Below are 12,000 nucleotides of genomic sequence, written 5' to 3' on the forward strand. Positions count from 1 at the left end.
AAATACATTTTTAGGGACGAGGGTTGTGGCTCAGTGGTAGAGTGCTTACCTAGCACATGTGAGGCACTGGGTTCAATCCTTAGCGCTACATAAAAATAAATAAATAAATAAAACAAAGGTATTGTGTCTATCTATAAATAAAAATATTTTTAAAAATTACATTGTTGGGGGCTGGGGATCTATCAGTTGGCAGAGTGCTTGCCTCACATGCACAAGGCCCTGGGTTCAATCCCCAGCATCACACACACAAAAAATTACATTGTTATATTTCTAATAAACAACCCCATACAGGACTGTTATGTGGGGGATAACCCACATCTCTAATTGAAAGCTGCTCTCAGGTGCTGCAACTAAATGAGATTGCCTTTGCAGTTAGGGAAGCAACTACTGAAATCATGTATAAACGGAGAGAACTGTGCTCCCTGCATAACAAGATTATTTTGGAGACAGTTGATAAAAACCACACATCCTTTTTAGCATTAAATCATAAAGAGGTATCAAAATTAAAAGCAAAAATTATAGGGTAAGATATAACAAAACTAGTAGGAGCATCACAACAAGTGAAAATGGGACTAGGCACAGGGCAATATGAATTAATGAACATGGGAAGGACAAAGGGAGAAGAATGAACATGTGCTAAAGACACTGATGAAATTTTGATCTTAGAAAAAATTTCTAGGTAATGAAATAATGAGATAAGATTTCTAAACCCCACTGTGTGCTTAAGAGTCATGCTCACCACTGTAGCTGTCTCTGTCATCCTCTCCTTCCTCTGCCTCTTTTTCATCATCCTTGATCATCTCTAGCTGGTTTTCATTATCATCATCATCCAGTAGCTCCCCCTCCTCAGCATAGTCACCTGCAATCCCGTCAGACTTCATCTTCACATTAATCCCATCTTTCTTCAGGGAGCTGCTTGTTTGCTCTGCTCCTTTTCAGGTTTTTCCAGGCTTTCTAGAAGAGAATCCACTTTTTGTTTTATTTGGGTCAGCTTCTTCTTAATCGCCTGAAGGTCATCTCCATTCAACTTTCCAGACTTGGAAGAAGATCCCTGATGTCCCCTCTTAGAACTGAAGCCACTTTTGCCCCTTAGGGAGTTATTTCCTGATACATGTCAGCATTTAGAGGGCACTACAGCCCTAGCAATAGGAGGAGGAGGAGGAGGAATGCACGCTGGATAACTTGTACATTCTGTCATAATAATCCTGCTGAAAGTCACAGTCCAAGTCAAAAGAGGAGCTGAGTAGAGGGAATGGAGAAGGGTGTTCTGGTACTGACCTGAGCATCTCTGCTGCAGATCATTTCCCACTTGCTTTTCTTCTGTTCGCTTTTGACTCTATAGCCAGATTAGTATCTAAAACCTGGCCAACAACCATTCTGTCATTCTCTCCTACTACAGTAGCTAGGCATTTCTCTCATTAACATACTAAACAAAGGCAAGCCCTTATGGACAGAGCAACTCACAATTTTGCCACACTTCAGGAAGATTGCCTCCAAATCAGACTTCTTGACCACCAGAGTGTTAAGATTCCCAGTGAATACATGGCAGTTCATGGAGCGAGGCTCTGTCTTGTTGGTGACGTTGCTAGCCATGGTGTTTGATAAGGTTCCTTACAAGGGTGAAAGAACATCACCCAGGAAGGGTGTGCATCTATTCCAAAGCCACCCTGACTCCAGGTCATTCTGTCTGATGCTGCCATCAGACAGATGGCAGATCAGACAGATGCCATCAGACAGATGCTCTTTTTTTTTTTTTTTTAAATCACAAAAATTAACAACATCCTATGTGGTAGAATCTCTACCAGCCTGAATTTTTGAGTGATTATGTGGAACAAAGACCACATGATTTTCCCCTGATAAACCTCCCCAGTGCCACCAAGAAGAGAAAGATATATAACTTAAGTAAAAATAAAATTTTGTTGTTAAGGCACTGAAATTTTGAGGTTGTTGTTATAATATAGGATAGTTTAACCTGGTGTCTCATAATTATATCTAATTTCATTTTACTGCATTCAAAATTAAAATGTTAGTTTTTAATGCAAGGACATATTTATCATCCAAGTTCCCAGATGCCGGCCAGGTGCCAACCTTGCAAACATTTCTAAGGATGTTGGTCTCAGATCAACTTTGTGAACTCTACTGCACGGGGGCGGGGGTGGGGTGGGGAGGGAAATGCCAAGTCTCTGAGTTAAACATATGTACACAAACTATTGCCTTCTCCCTTAGTGCTGTCCTCTTGAGAAAACAAACCACCTTGAATACTCTCTGCAGGGAAAAAGGACAAAGCAGAGGAAAGGAGAAGCTGAGCTAAGCACATGAAGGAAGTGAGTAAAGGTTAGAGATTTTAAGAGTTGAAACATTTTTTGTTCCCTCCTGACTTTTATGTTCCAGGCGAAACTCTTGAGTCCTGGGCATTAAGGAAACCATACATAGCTGTTAATGAGGGATGAAGAGCATGTGGGCAGTAAACACCAGGTAGTCTGCATTGTGCTGGAAGCAAGGGTTGGCTATTTGTACCAGGCCAGACTTAGCAAATATACACAGAGCTACTTGGACCCAGTGAAGGCAGACGCAAAGAGCCTTAGGTGATATAAATTTTAGGGTTCAGGCTCCTGCTTCTTGACCTTGAACAATGTTCAGAAAGTCCCCATTGGGTCTCCACAGAGGAAGAGACCCAATAGAGTCCCTGGAGAGCAGTCACAGCTAAGGCAAGGACTAAATTATAGAACAAATGCCTTTTGGTACTTGACCTTTTAACCTAAAGCAGCAGATAAGTGAGTAGTTTGCTGCCATTAGAGGTATTGATAGTAATAAAACTAAAACTTCAGATCCCCCCACCACATGGGCCCTTTCCAGGATCCTGAGGTCCTAAGAGACGCTACTAATGTGCTCACATGGTTATCCTTTATGCACACACAGAATATATAGAGAATATGTGTAAGCTGGGTAGGGGGTGCATGCCTGTAATCCCAGCAGCTTGGGAAACTGAGGTAGGAAGATTGCACGTTCAAAGCCAGCCTCAGCAACTTAGTGGGACCCTAAGCAACTCAGTGAGACCCTGTCTCTTAATAGAATATAAAAAAGGGCTGGGAATGTGGCTCAGTGGTTAAGCACCCCTGGGTTCAATCCCTGCCACCAAAAAGAAAAAAGAGCTGAGAATATATGTGCTGTGTGTATGTGTAAATAATTTGAGAACAAACTAAAAAATATAGAAAAGTTGTACAGGGTCACTTTGTGCTACAACAACCATTTCAGGGTATATGTCCAATCTGATGTCCATCAGCTCCTAATGCTTTGTATTCCTGCAAACAAGGACTCTCTTCTCATAATCACAATATAATCATGAAATCAGAAAATTTCTGATGGCACATTACCATCATTTAAAAAAAATTTAGTTGTGTATGGACACAATACCTTTATTTTATTTAGTTTTGTTTTAATGTGGTGCTGACAATCAAACCCAGTACTTCACACATGCTAGGCAAGCACTCTATCACTGAGCTATGACCACAACCCCTACATTACCATCCTTTAAATCTTTTTTAAATTTGTCTTTTTAGTTATACATGACAGTGGAATGTATTTTGACATGTCATATGTACATGGAATATAATTTCCCATTCTTGTGGTTTACATGATGTGGAGTTACACTGGCTGTGTATTCATATATGAACATAAGAAGTTATGCTCAATTCATCCTACTGTCTTTCCCATTCCCATCCTCCCTGTTCAATCCAGTGAACCTTCATTCCCCCACCCCCACCCCATCCCCCACCTATTGTAAGTCAGCATTCACATATCAGAGAGAACATTTGGCCTTTGGTTACATTATTTTACTTAGCATGATACCCTCCGGTTCCATCCATTTTGTCACTGCCCACAGCAACAATCTCATGGGCATATATTGGAGGTGGACTGGAAATAAAATACTTCTATTCCTGAGCTGCTTCCTTGCTTGCTTGCTTCCCTTTCCTTTCCTCGTACAGGCCACCAAATGTCGCCGACCAGTGGGACACAAAGTGAAACATGCACAACTCCCTTCTTGCTTGGACGGAAGACCTTTATTACAGGAAGAACACTCACTTATATACAGTTAACAAACCAATCAGAAACTTGTTGCCAAGGGGAAGTAAGTCTTGGAATATTACTATTGGTAGCTTAGGCATGGTCTGACAGGGATAGCCAGTGTGTTCATCTTCCTGTTTACAGCGAGAGACAAACTACATGCCCACTGGCGCTGCGCCAGCCGCCATCTTAGCTTGGTCTTAGCTTGGTCTATGTGGCACGAACCCAGGCGTTGCCTGCCACACATTTACTGACAAATACCATAATTTCATTCTTTATGACTAAGTAATATTTCATTGTATATATGTGCCACATTTTCTTTATCCATTTATCTATTGAAGGGCACATAGGTTGATTCCATAGCTTAGCTATTTTGAATTGAGCTGCTATGAACATTGACCATCAGTTGATTCTTAAATCCAGTTCTGAATCAAGGTTATATTTAGTTGTCAGGATTATTTAGCCTCTGTCAATCTGAGATAGTTCCTCAGTCTTTCCTTAACATCCATAACCTTGACATTTTTTAAGATGACATGCCATTCATTTTATGGAATGTCCCTCAATTTAAGTTTGTCTGATGTGTCCTCCTGATTAGTTTCAGATTATACAAAAAGTAGAGATTGAACCTGGTGGGCTGTAGAGCTGCCTTTCTGTTCCTTTCTCCCCTGTCAGAGCTTGCCTCACTCTACAGCCTTGCCATCTACCCCACTAGGGCTTAACCACCCCACTCTGAACCACTATGCTCCATAACTCCCACTTAAGTCCCCCCACTTCAGAACTGAAGGATTTAGGAGGTGAAAAGAAGGAAGAGAGAAATAGTTGTACTAATATATTTTTGTAAAATGTATAAAAAGTAACAATTTAACTTCAATTTGAGGCCATTGTCTCTTTTCCTTCTGTCTCAGGCATTTTTTGAGTTCTGACTAAAGATCTGTTGAGTTGAATATGAATTTAATTTCAGTTTAGTGGTATATATTTACATGGTTTATAGCTTCCAAGAGTACTCCTGTTGCCTACTAAGATCACTTTCTGCATATGCCCACACCAAAGTGAGCACCAGAGTTTTATCAAAATGTAAGCATTGACTGAAGCATCTGGCATGAGAAGGATCTGAGTCATGGAGGAGAAGCCTGATTTGAAATGGATGGAGCCAGAAGTTAGTTTGTGGGAAATTCTGTTATCAGATTTTTATTAAATTTATAAAAATTATAAGAATAGGGATCTTTCCTCATTGACAGTATATTTGATAGTATGTAATGTAAGCTATAAATCCACCATATGTCTTTTTTTTAATTTTATTTTTGGCGGTGCTGGGATTGAACCCAGGGCTTTGTGAGTGCGAGACAAGCACTCTACCAACTGAGTTATATCCCCAGCCCCACCATATGTCTTGATAGGAATTGCATGAAATAGAATACATCAGAATTCCCATGTCTAAAGTACATAAACCTGTACCAGGACTATAAACCGTGAGTTTGTTAATTTTGAAAAAGTAATGCTATAAAAATATTGAATTATGCTTCTCTTGTCATTTTATAAATCATGAAGTACTTGTACTACCAAGGACTACAGAGTTCTGGAAATTGTCCATGACAGGTGTGGGTAGGCAGCACCCTCTGGGCTGCTCCAAATTCCATTCTGTAGTCTAGGTCAGAGAGGGAACAATGAAGGGACAAATATTGTGTTCATGTAATATATCCTCATTCTCAAAGTCATCCATACAATCCCATGGAACCAAGATGGTGCTGGAAGAGTGTACCTCAGTGCAGATGCTTAGCCAGTGTCACTGAAAATAGCCTCTGGGGCACAGGACTAGAAATACATGCTCCCAAGAGAACTCTAAGTCAATAGAGTCCCTGCTTAATTAAATACAAAGGCTCAGAATTGAAATGGCAATGAGGGGATTTTAATCAATAAGAGGGAGATACCTGGAGACTGAGGCCTCCACTTTCTCAAATTTTGAAACTTGTAAGAAAGCATGATAATCCAGTTGCTTCTGTCTGAGATAAACACTTAGATGCTTCTCTTCCTACCCCTGAGATTTGTGAAACATGATGTCCAAATTGACCTCTCATGAAAAGATTTTTCCAAAATGAGTTTATACTTTCATAGGTTGTAGATTGGGCTGACTGACAGCCAGCCTGGGAAAGTTGACCCCCACATTCTGTCCTCTCAGATCCTAAGCCTACATATGGAATTCTGGGAATACATGTTTGCTTGGCAATTGCTCCAGAACCACAAATGGTTCATTTCCTGACTTGGGTAAGGTAGGTGAGAGGTCAGTGATGCAATAATGTTCTGGTTCCTTCTAACACCTGGAACTCTTTGATGAATGAAATTCATCATTGGAGATGAATGATTAGCACCTTAGAGATCCTAACAGAGGGACCTATTTCAGGGAGAGACAGGCTACCGCAGCAACCCTACAGCAGAGACTGCTCAGAATCAGAAATTGGAAAGGGCTTCAATTTTTTCATACAAGGGTAGGAAATTTTGAGTTTTGAGCTTTGAACTTTGGATTTTTGAACTTTGATTTTTTGAATTTTGATACCTTTGGACCTTCTCTTGCAAGGGAATTTAATCTCTGAATATCAGTTCCTCCTAGACCTTGTTTTATAATCCAGATATGGAAAAGTGGTTTTTGGTTGTCATCATTTGTTTTGTTTTTGATTAGGTCCCCCTCATCCTAATGGGAGAGAGCCCAGGAGTAGTAATTTAATTGAGGATTCTTCACATGAAACTCCCAGAGTAAGGAATCTGCCTTCCTGCCTGTCATTCTGGTAAGCCTGGTATTTCTGGCAGTGTGTGCTGCCCTGAGTGTGTTTTCTATGTTTTAGTGTCAAGGTCTCCCATGTCTTGTGGGCACTAGTCTAAATCCTCAGCCCAACGACTGACTTCACTCCCTCTAGTTATGGAATCACTTAGGTCACACACTGTACGATTCCCAGTGTTTCTCACATTTGTTCCTGGGGTTATTTCCTGTAGTCGTTCCAGACTCAGCTGCTGATGCTTGCGTACCTGATTTCCTCAGGTCTTGGGGAGCAACAGTGCTCCTACCACATGCCTTTAATACACTGTTTCCAGATTTTAAATAATCTGAGATTTGCATGGTGGAATGTGTCCTGAGTGCTTCAGTCCCCTGTTCTATGCTCCTGTTCTTTCTAGAAAGACTCAACTGAGTTCCAAAGGGTTTAACTTGCTTTTTAAGTTGGTCTCTTCCTTTCTCTGCACATGCGCTGTTGTCAAAATGGAATGTCTGTGCAGACAAAATTTTCCTTAGCTGGATAATCCCAGCAGGAGGTAACCTGCCATTAGATCAACATCTAAGGCAGCCTGAATTTGCTCTGCTATTGTCCACCTGGATTTACTTCCATATATGTCATCTGGTTGTTCCTTCCTTGAGCCCTAACTCAATACATTTCTCTTGCCTGTTGCCTCAAGGTACAGGCCTCAACAATATCTGCATCTACAAAAGAGTTGTGTCATTTTATAACTCATCTGTAATCTCTGAGCATTTTATCTTGATTTTCCTGGTCTAATCTTCACTCTCTGTCCAAATTTTTATAACCACTGTCATATCTGCCCTGGTCTTTAAAGGGATAGTTCTAATAAATTAGACAGAGAGGTGGGGTTACAAAATCCATATGTGACTTCTGGAGGCGCGCGCGCGCGCGCGTGTGTGTGTGTGTGTGTGTGTGTGTGTGTGTGTTGGAGGTGGGGACAATTTTCAAAGAAAAGGTCATTGAGAAGATGGTAGAAGCTCCAAAAAGGTGTCCACTTTGGGAGTTGTTTTGCATGTTGATTTGTAAAAAACTCTGAGAAGTACTGTTGCAAAGAGACCTGATTGAGAATAAAGGAATAAACTAGAAGATAGCATAAGGAAATACTAAGAAAGATCCAGAATGTGGGATGTTCTGTAAGACAACTGGATTTGTTTCTTTAAAAACCCAATATTGGGGCTGGAGGTATAGCTCAGTGGTATAGTATTGCCTAGCATGCTCAAAGTCCTAGTACCACAGAACAACCAACCACAACCACCACCACTACCATGACCAACAAAAACTCACAATATCCTTCTTAACAGGTCAGAAATACTTTTTTAGAAAAAAAAAAAAAAAAAAAAAACTAAAGAAACATCACAATGTAATGTGTGAATTTTAATATTATTTGTGTAATAATAAAAAAACCCATACAAGTTATGTTGAGAACAGAAGAGAAATTTGAATGTAGACTTGGTATTAAAGGATCTTAGGGAAAATTATTGTTGATTTTCTTAAGAGTATCAATAATGCTTTTGTGATTATGTAAGAATTGCCTTAAGAGTTGAATGCTAAAGTATTTAGAGGTAAGATACAAAGAGGTCAAGATGTTTGCAACTGAATTTCAAGTCATTTACCACCAACAACAGTAATTTATAAAAGCAAATATGAAAAAATGTTAACAAGGGTTGAATTTTAGTGGTGAATATGTGGGTGTTGTTTTGTGTTATTCTTTCAGCTTTTCTGTATAATTTTTAATAAAAAATTTCAAAAGGAGAGAAACCTATTTAACCTAGTGTTCCAAATGTTTGGATATGAAACTTTTTCCCCTTTACAATAATATACCAAAGCATCTGCTGCTTCACAGAGTACATTCTGGAACATATTTGCCTAGGGCAAGCTCTTAGTAGCTACATTAAAAACATAATGGGCATGGTGTTGCATGCCTGTAATCCCAGCAACCCTGGAGACTGAGGTAGGAGGATCATGAGTTCAAAGTCAGCCTCAGCAACCTGGTGAAGGCCCTAAGCAACTCGGCAAGACCCTCTCTCAAAATAAAATATAAAAAAGGGCTGGGGATTTGACTCAGTGGTAAAGCACCTCAGGTTCAAACCTGATACAAAAGCAAAACAAAACAAAACAAAAAAACAATAATGATACATAATCAGTGAAAAATAAAAATCTTCAAGTATCAAAATGTACTCCACAAACCCATCTCACTAGCTGAAAGAGAACACATTTAATGCTCTTAACACAGTGACATGACTTTATTGGTCAAAGAGATGAAAGGTCAAAGCTTACATAGTGATTCTGAAGGTAACATTGATTACCCAAATTTTTATTTTAACACAGCATTCAGTTAGCTGTTACTGCTCAAATTCATCATCCAGGAAATACTAACTCCCCTTCCTCTTGTACACTCAGGATATTGGTAAACTCAGGAGGATTCGTGTGTGTCATTTGACACGATGGCTGTTGTCTAATCTCTGTCAGAGCTACACAATTGTCTTGGGGTTCCATAAATATTTCACTAGAACATTCAAGAATGGCACAATTTATGTGACAGGCATTGAATTGATTTGGGCTCACCCACTGCTGTAACCTTGGATCATCCTCTCCTCTGTCTCTGTTTTCTCTTCTCTTAGGATGAACTCCGAAGGTTCCTCATGCAAATGAGTCCTGGAAAATTGTTCCTCACCAGTCCCTTGGGTCTACCCATTACATCTGAAATCTACAGTAAAAACTACTCATAGCCTCTTGATGAGAGGAAATGGTTAGGACATAATATTGTATAAATATTTTAGCTCTATTTTTATGGGAGATGAACTTAAGACCCAATGCACTTGGACCTGAGGTGGCCTTCCTATGTAAGGAATGAGGTAATAGGGAGAACCCCATCATTCCTTATGCTTATTTGGATGTCTTCAGAGAAAATATTAACTCAAACTGATGAAACAATAACCAAATTTACTATTTCACATAATGAGAAGATCTGAGGTTGGATGACTCAACCTTTTGTTAATTCAGCTACTCATCTGCATCATCAAGGTCTTGGGATCCTTTCACCTTTCCACTCTTCTAGGCTCTAGGCGTTGGCCTTGTCTTACTTCCCTTCTATGTAGCGAGACCAGGGAGAAGAATGGGATTTACATGCTGGTTGTTGTATTAGTCAGTTTTCTGTTGCTAATAGTTTTAATAAAAAGATGTTCACTTTGACTCACAGTTTTGGAGGTCCAAGATCAAGGGTCCTCATGTGGTGATGGCCTTCTTGCTTCCTCCTTGTCTCTGTAATGTACAAAACTGCTCTCCCACCCTTTCCATTGCAGCCATTTCCCCGCCTCCCAACTACTGTCAGTCTGTGACCATCCTAGCTAGCTACTGGTTCATCAGTCAGCTTGCAAGTATCCTTCTCCGTTATTGGTCCCCTGTTAGCCTAGCAGAATTCAACTGCTTAAGCTACTCCTGCCATCTTTTCTCTCTTGCTTTTCTATCCCCGACTCACTTTCTTTCTCCTCCTTGCTTTCCACTCTCTCTAGCACATGCCCTTTCTCTTTCCCTTTCTTTTCCTCTCATTTTCTCTTACCCTGCAGGGAGACACTCTGTTTGCTTAATAAACTCCCTTATGTGATTTCCCATGTCCAGCATGGTTTTCATGGGATTCCTTACATTGGTGCTGTGACTCGGGATGGGTCCTTCCCCTGCCTCTTAGGCAAGTGGAACCCCATCTGACGCCCCAGTGCCCCCAGACACAGCCCCACCTTCCAATCGCCAGGATGCTCAGCTTTTTGCATGCAACACCGGACTTCAGATTGGTGAGTTCCCTTAGACAGGTCCCCACTCTAGATCACTTAAACACACCTTTGCTGACGTGAGAAGCATCCATCGATTGTCTGGGTCTCTCGAGGCGGCTAAGGTGTGGGGGTACCCCCAGCCACAACTTTTATAGTTATGGCTGGCCCCTATAGTCGGTCTTATCTGCTGGGTGAATTCCTGATTTTATGGTGGAGATTCTCTCTCAGGGTTGAGACTCATCTCGCACTTACACTCATACTCGAAAACCCTTATATCAGGTCCTCAACTCTTCTCGGCTTTTGCCTGGCCCTGCATTGATGCTTGTGTGACGACACCATCTATGTGTTGCCTTCTCATCTCCAGTCGACTACTCTGGCCTCAGGATGCCCTGGCCACAGACTCAGCTGTATCAGTCTCCACCATGGGATCTGGGTCCTCCATTCTGGCAGATTCAACCCTTCGCCTGACTCCCGGCTTATATTTGGCCATAGTACATTTTAGATAATCAATCCAAAATGGCTGCATACGCCCTGGCCACAGACTCGGCTGTATCAGTCTCCACCATGGGACTGATCTGTCAGATTCAACCCTGGGAACCCTTCGCCTGACCCCCGGCTTAAAGCCATCAAAATTCATTTGTGTAATGGCACATAGCTTCCGTGAGCAAGCGGGCAGATGGAAAGGGATTCCTTATCTTCAAGTCTCTTCTTTCTTGCTTCTTGGCTCTTCCTGCAAACTCGAAACTTCCGTTTGGCTTCTTTTCCCCCTCTTAATCCCTCCTCCTCCTCCAACTTTGACTCAGCTGTTTCTACTTCCATTCCCCTGCTCAGCCCACCTAGTCCTCCTGCCTCGAGGTCCCACATGTGCTGGTGTGGAGGGAATAACCAGCCCAATAGTCAGTGGCATGTCCCTGTAAGAAGTATGATATAGCAGCCCCATTCCCCACAAATAGTGGGAGATAATGGTTCACAATTTTCTGCATCCAGACCTGAATTGATTCCCCTCTCAGATCTCGGTCAAGGCTTACATTGAAATGTAAATGGAGGAAGCCAGAAGGTGCAGTGGGAGACCAGTCTCAAACCCAAGGGAAAAAAGAAGTGTCCATTTTAAATTTCTCCTGGGCTGCAACACAACACTTTATCTCTCCCTTTTCCTCTTCTCTCTGTCCTTCTCATTCCCATTTTCTCATGCTGTAATTAATGGCCATTGTCATTTTTCTTCTAGGACTCTTGTTTTTCTTAAACGCTATATTTTGATCCTACATACCTAGGTTAATGATTTTTGATCAGTTCTTTTTATCCAACGCTAGAGTTATTTTTGAACATCTGTTATATTGCAATGGAGATAAATATTATAAGGCCTTTACTTTTGTGTTAAATATAAG

The 12,000-nt window shown here is 41.0% G+C and overlaps 1 pseudogene across 1 annotated transcript; it reads right to left on the reverse strand.

Annotated features, from left to right (window-relative positions):
- Positions 1-618: 618 nt before the first annotated feature.
- Positions 619-1,652, reverse strand: LOC306663210 (heterogeneous nuclear ribonucleoproteins C1/C2-like; annotated as a pseudogene). Its single transcript has one exon. The product of its transcript is annotated as a heterogeneous nuclear ribonucleoproteins C1/C2-like (transcript).
- Between the last annotated feature and the right edge of the window lie 10,348 nt (positions 1,653-12,000).

This window comes from Sciurus vulgaris (genome assembly GCF_902686455.1).
Source record: "Sciurus vulgaris genome assembly, chromosome: 6".
In the NCBI taxonomy this organism is placed as follows: domain Eukaryota; kingdom Metazoa; phylum Chordata; class Mammalia; order Rodentia; family Sciuridae; genus Sciurus; species Sciurus vulgaris.